At 35.0% G+C, this 7,186-nt stretch overlaps 1 pseudogene across 1 annotated transcript; it reads right to left on the reverse strand.

Annotated features, from left to right (window-relative positions):
• Positions 1–1,225: 1,225 nt before the first annotated feature.
• LOC144549134 (L-type lectin-domain containing receptor kinase SIT2 pseudogene) lies at positions 1,226–3,390 on the reverse strand (annotated as a pseudogene). The gene has a single exon (XR_013509584.1). The product of XR_013509584.1 is annotated as an L-type lectin-domain containing receptor kinase SIT2 pseudogene (transcript).
• Positions 3,391–7,186: the final 3,796 nt, after the last annotated feature.

A 7,186-nucleotide genomic window follows, 5' to 3' on the forward strand; every position in this document is an offset into this window, starting at 1 on the left:
CTGGGCCAGCGAGTATGTAATCCCTTTTGTTCTGCTCATCGTCTTCACATGGTATTCTCTGGCGAAGAGTCTCACATACTTTCCTTGAAGGTAGACAGAGTGCATGCACACCCGCTCGAACCACATCTGGTATCACAATTCACAACAAGTCGGAGGAACGAAAAAGGTCTGAGTGGTAATAATAATGAGGCTCAGGGTCTCACACTTTGTGGTAATTAATGCTCGTCAAAGTGCACACTCCAGTTGGTACCCTGAGCCATGTGAGAAAATCAAACCATAAGAAAATGTGAAGTAATTGAATAGTAGCACTAAATTGTGTAAATCCAATGTCACGGTCTTTCCTAGATACAGATTACAGCTCTGGATACGATATGGCCAACTGATCCAATTTTCTTCAAATATAACATCTATTTTATATATAACTAATATTTAAACCTTTTGGATCGATGGTGCCATCTATATTGTACTAGCTACTCGCAACCTAGCTATATATTTACAATCATCAATTTATATAGCAACCAAAAATCAAATAATTAAATAGAAAAGAGAATATGTAATTTGACTACATGAGTACAAATACTACAAGACTACATGAAGGCCTTATTCAATACTACAAGACTACATGAACGCCTTATTCAATACTACAAGACTACATGAATACCCAATTCATCAAATCAGTAATTTGACTGACAAATGCAACCTTTGCATGCCTTCTCGAGTATCTCCCATGCCTCCTTTGATCTTGTCGCACCTGCAATTTTCTCCAAACCAGATTCATCAACTGCTTAAAAAATGAGATATAGTGCGGTTTTATCTCTTTATAGCCGACTTCAACTACTTCCCACGCATCTTGTGCACTGAGCAAGGCCTTCATCCCTGTATAGTTGTTCTTTGTAAGATGCGGCAACAAAGCTTGTCCCAAAGATTTCACTGCAGAGCTTTCCATGGTTCTAATAACAATTTGTAATTAGTATTTGATATAAACTTAATATATTTAATAGTGGAAAAAAGAACACTTTCTGACATAAATTTAATTTCTAATATAAATATTGTCTTACTCTCTTACATTGAAAAGACTCTTTACATAATATATAGACCCAAATAAATTTCTACACACTCTACTACCACTAAATGACATTTGATCCTCTCATAAAACTCCTTTATTTCCTAGATAAGTTTTTTCGTCTCTGAAGACATCCTAGAAGACTACAACATGACTTCTAGATAATACCAACATTAAGGAATACATTCATAACAATTCCATAGAGTTCCAATATTAATTATTACATTAGATTAATAATTATGTTTACAATTTCCAACAATAACATCTGATTACACAATATTATCAGATAAATAAAAATTAGAAAACACGGAGTCTGTTCTATCATCTACCACCAGATAAACCAGAGAAAGATGTCGTTGTAGAGGGATGTGACATAACATAAGAATCAAATCCTTCATTCTGAAACATTGTAAGCGTGCTAAAATTCATATATATTTCAGTTAAGTCTGGTAGGGGTACATCACCTTCCAAATATTGCACAGCTTGTCGCATGCTCGGCCTGGCACTAGGTAGTGGATGTGAGCAAATCAAACCTAGTTTTAGCACCATATCTAGCTCCTCAATTGTATAACATTCGCCTAGTCTCGGATCCACAATATCCGCTAATGACCCGAATCTCCAGTTTTGTAACACCCAATTGACTAGAATCATTCGCTGCCCTTGCGCACCAAGGTGCACTGGTCTCTTACTGCAAACAACCTCTAATAGGAATGCACCAAAGGCAAACACATCAGTAAGAGGTGTTGCCTTACCAGTTCTCGCAAGCTCTGGGGCAATATAACCCATTGTACCTACCACATGGGTGGTTTGAGGGTCGATACCACGATCATATAATCTTGCAAGGCCGAAGTCACCTAATCTAGCATTTAAATCACTGTCTAATAAAACATTGCTTGCCTTAATGTCTCGGTGGATGACGACTTGCTCCCAATCCTCATGGAGGTATAAAAGACCTGATGCTACTCCTTTGATAATTTTGAATCGTTGGATCCAATTAAGGGTCGGCTTTTCATGACCATACAAATACTTGTCAAGACTCCCATTAGGCATGTAATCATATACCAAAAGGAGCTCCCCTTTACTCCGGCAATAACCCAGTAATTGAACAAGATTTCTATGCCGGAGCCGGCCAATACTCACAACCTCTGAAATAAATTCCCTGATACCTTGGTTGGATTCGTGTGTGAATCGCTTGACTGCAACTTCCAATTTGGAGACGGGTAAAACCCCCCTGTAAACCCTCCCAAATCCACCAATTCCAAGCAACTCTTTTTCCTCAAACCCATTGGTTGCTCGGTACAAATCTTTGTATGAGAAGCGATGTGGACCAAAATCAACTTCCCAATCTTCAATCACTTCTCTGTACTTAAACTGCTTCTTCACATATCGGAAAATGAAAGTGACTAAAATAAGAATAAAGGCTGCTGAAGCAACAGGTATCACTATGTGTAAGATTTTTGATCGGCCTTTGGGGGCTGTACGTGGGAGCTTTGGTAAGTTTGATAGGTCAATGGATGGTGCTGGTCCATTTAGTTTGAAGCTCCATCCAAGGATATAATGAGAGCTAGCCATAGGGCCAGTGGAAGAAGAAAAACCAACGTACATAAAATCGTTCAAAACTGTTGAGAGATTGAATTTATAAGAGAGTAGAGGTTTTTTTGGCTTAGACTTTCTAATGGGAGATAAGGTAACAGTAATTTGTGTCTCTTGGCTCTCGTATTCAACCCATGCTTGAATTGCTTTACGACTGGTAAGGCTCAAATTTTGAAAAGCACCTGAATCGTCGGCATAATAGGCAGCAGAAGCAGATTGGCTTGACTTCAAACTATTTATATCAATGCCAACATGGTTATTATTTATATCGTATTCAGGGTTATGTACAGTGTCAAGCTCAACGGCAAAAATATGATTGGTGGGATTGCCGTTGTTTTGATCATTGAAGAGGCCCAAGTATTGTCCTTGCATGGCGGCAGAGAGATTCTTTGAGGGTGAGATGAAGAAGGCCATCCCATCGCTGCTGAGGTCAAGGTCCTTGGAAATAATTGCAAATACAAATGCGGTTGAGAAGGAAGAGGTGGTCCTGCCGAAGCAAATTGAAGAGGGGTAGAAGGCATGACCATATTTTTCAGCCGTGTCGTTTGTTAACCTCAAAAGGCCATTTGTCTCGATGTAAGCTTCACTGTCCAGGGTTAAATTTGCACCAGCAAATCCATTGAATGTAAATTCTAGTTCTTGGCTGAATGAGAACGTGATTTTTAAGAGGAGGAGAAAAGCCAAAGCAAAGTTTTTAATCATGAGCATGGCTAAAGAAATAAATTATTTCTTTGCCAGCAGCAAGTTGTTTTGGATTTGAGAATATAAAGTGACCAGATATTATTTATTCATGTGAGGATATAAGGCACCAAGCCAAAGAGCCGTCTCATAACTAGCATTAGATTGATTTTATAAAGATAATTCGGGATACAAAGATATTCAACAGATATTAATTATATAGGGTTAGAGCTAGCTATCTAGGTCCTATATATATATATATATATGGAACGTAACTCTCTGCCTATGTTATATATTTACTCGGCATTAGTGATATTATAAAGATAATTCGAGATACAAAGATATTCAACAAACAGATATTAATTATATAGGGTTAGAGTAGAATATATGGGACGTAACTACTCTAACAGATATTAATTAGCTAGGGTTAGAGATACAAACAGATATTAATTAGCTAGCTAGGTCCTACATATATATTTATTACCCGGCATTAGAGTGATTTTATATAGATAGAGATGATAGGATAATAGGATTAGATACAAATTAATTAAAGATATTCGACAAACAGATATTATATAGAGTTAGAGCTAGCTAGGTCCTATGGAATGTAACTCTCTGCTTTAATTGTACTTGCCTACGGGCTTTAATAAAATATATAGTTTCAATAAAAATTTAGTTACTTATCTTTACAAAAAGATTATTATATTTAGAGTAGATCTGTTACGTTAAGAAAATTTTTATAATAGAAAAATAATAATAATAATGAGAATGTTTAAAACATAATAAAAAAATATATATATATTTTGTTGTTGAACTAGGAGTTGAAGATTAAAACAATTATAACATAACATTAGTCTGAAATTTCGAAACAGTCAGACTTAATCAAATCTTGAAATTTATACCTTACATAAATTAAAGATTTATTAAGAAATATGGAGATTTTTATATACATATCTATATATGTATATTCTTCTTTTAGTAATATCAAACAAGTGGAGGGTCTATTTTGAAAAATGTCCAAAATGCATGTAAACAATTCAACCCTCTCTCTCCCTTCGTTGCTCCCTTGTGTGTTTGCTGCCAAAAGAAAGAGAAGGAGAGATCATCTCTTTTCTCTCAAAAATCCACCAAGAAACCTTGAGAAATTGAAGAAAAGAATGGAAATTGTTGAGAATCTCTCATTCTAGTGGCCATCTAGCTTCCCCATTGGTACTCCCTTTCTCTCCTCTCTCATCTAAAATCTGAATTTTATCTCTATTGCTGGGGTTTTGCTCAAATTTGAAATGTTTGTATAAATGATGAGTAATCTATCTCCATTATGCTTCTAGGTTGTTAATTTAGTGATTCTCTTCTCAATTCTATCTTAATCTTGATTTTCTATCTAAGGTTTGGTTCAAATCCGAAAATTAGAGAAATATTTTGATTTGTCTAGTCTAATCCAACAAACAAAGATGTTGATTGGTAAGTTCTTCTCTCACTCTCTTAATATCTGAAATTAATTTGGTGTTGATCTCTTTTCTTTGTTCCCTCTTTTGTGTATGGTGATAGTTAAACAAAGTCATAATATTTTTGAGGAAGTGCTAATATTGTCTCTGAAAGGCTTAATATTTATTGAGTATGGTGATAATTAAACAAAGTCATAATATTTTTGAGGAAGTGCTAATATTGTCTCCGAAAGGCTTAATATTTATTGAGTATGGTGATAATTAAACAAAGTCATAATATTTTTGAGGAAGTGCTAATATTGTCTCCGAAAGGCTTAATATTTATTGTGTATGGTGATAATTAAACAAAGTCATAATATTTTGATGAAGTGCTAATATTGTCTCCGAAAGGCTTAATATTTATTGAGAAAGACTTGATCACTTATTCCAAAATGGATTATCTTAAGGAAAGTATATAGAAAATAATATCACTCAAGTAAGCATATCAATCGTCGAACAAATATTGAATTAAGTATATATGTTAATATAGGTGTAGGCTCGGTTGAGCAAGATTTTGCGGGATCTTTCGAGACGTCCGAACTATAAGTGCGAGATACGCTTTTCATAACCAGGTGCGGGGTTTCTGGACTTGTTTGATATTTTATATTCAGAATTAAACTGTGTTTCGATTGACATGTTGATTATTGATTGAATTGCATTATCGGATTGTGTTGCATATGCATTGCATTGCCCAAATAAGTGAAACTTGAATTGTTTTATCTGATTGATTTGCATGCTGGTATGATTATTAATTGTGTTGATCTGAATGATCTGATTTTGGAATTAAAGTCACCGTGCTTCATATCACCATTGGTTGGTGGATATGGTATTATTGTTATCCACCGTGATGACGTTACCCAGGGGGTGAAATCGGATTTGTCAAAGTCTCTGCAGAGACTTTGATGCCCAGTGTTCTAAAGCTTTAGATCGTCTGGCCCTCGGCAGTTCCCAGTACCGGTTGGGACGAGGGGTAAGTGACTTTGTATTATGATTGTGGTTATATGTGACTTGTGCATCAGAGGCATTACCCAGGGGGTAATGCATTTGGATGGTCAATTTGCTTTATATGGATTTTCTGGATGTGAATTGAAACCAGACTTTTAATTAAACGGTTAGGCCTGTAACTACAGATGAGTGTCATGAGAAAAGGTTTTACCTGGCGCAGCCGTCTGTAGGTGTCTGTAACCCTATAGATGAGAGGGAACGAATTGGGGTCCAGATTGGTGGAACATTTGTAGTTACTACCAGATATTCTGAAACCGAGTTAAACCAAATATTGTGTGATTGAATTTCATCTTGACAATTCTGAATTGTGATTTCATTTGGATGTATGTTGTTGGATTTATGCATTCTTGTTTATATATGGTTATAAACTGATAGGAGCTTTATTTGTGTTTTATTTTTGAATATAATCTGTGATTGCAAGTCCAGGAACGATTTGTGGCAATTTATCGCACTGAGAATTTATTTCTCATCCCCTCTTTTGGGTAAATTTTTCAGGTGCTGGTTCGGCTGATCCGGGAGAGGCACGAGGTCGGTAGGCCCTGGTTTCACCGCTGCCTAGCTTGTCTGGTATTGTGACATTAGAGATTATGTATATAGTTATGTTTTGGTTATATATATATATATTCTCTATGTCATTTTGTGATGCGTATCCATCGAGATACGGGTTTTGTATACTGTAACCTGACCAGCTGGGATTTGTGATCTGTTTATGTTATTTATTGGTTTTGTTTGCGCGTTATGTTTTACTTTCTATCATATCGTAATTGCCTAGTAGGTATACGGGCAACCGTATGCCTACGGCAGGAGCATCTGTCATGCCTAGTGGGCCTCGGGGTGTGACAAGATCCAGATGCCTTTAAGCTCGCCAAATTAATACTTGAAAAGATTAAATTTAAAGTCTGTTGCGTTGATTTTGAACGATGAAATTCAACTCGTTGAAACCAATTTATTTTATTAGTGATACATTTTTATGTAAAATTTATAAATTTTAAATTAATTTAGTATAAAGTCAAGCTATCAAGAAATACATTCATACAATCATCAGACATATATTTAGACATATAATATGTATAACTGTTAAAAAACAAACTACTTAAATATTAAAGAAAATAATTATTTGCACAAACTTTTACTAAATATAACTTGTTTAATATTAAAAACATGCAGTCACATACTTGTTTTTTCTATAAATATGTTAAAAAAAAAGTAATATATTATAAAAGATAATTTTCTAAGTATTTATTAATTAGTTTTCTAAAATAATATATTTGTAAAAAGAACCTGACCATTTGAAAACAAATTTTAATCGGGTAAGACTAATGGTAAACGAGTACAGATACATATACATGTATAATTCTTAAGT

Source organism: Carex rostrata, chromosome 34, assembly GCF_964058835.1.
Source record: "Carex rostrata chromosome 34, lpCarRost1.2, whole genome shotgun sequence".
Lineage (NCBI taxonomy): Eukaryota > Viridiplantae > Streptophyta > Magnoliopsida > Poales > Cyperaceae > Carex > Carex rostrata.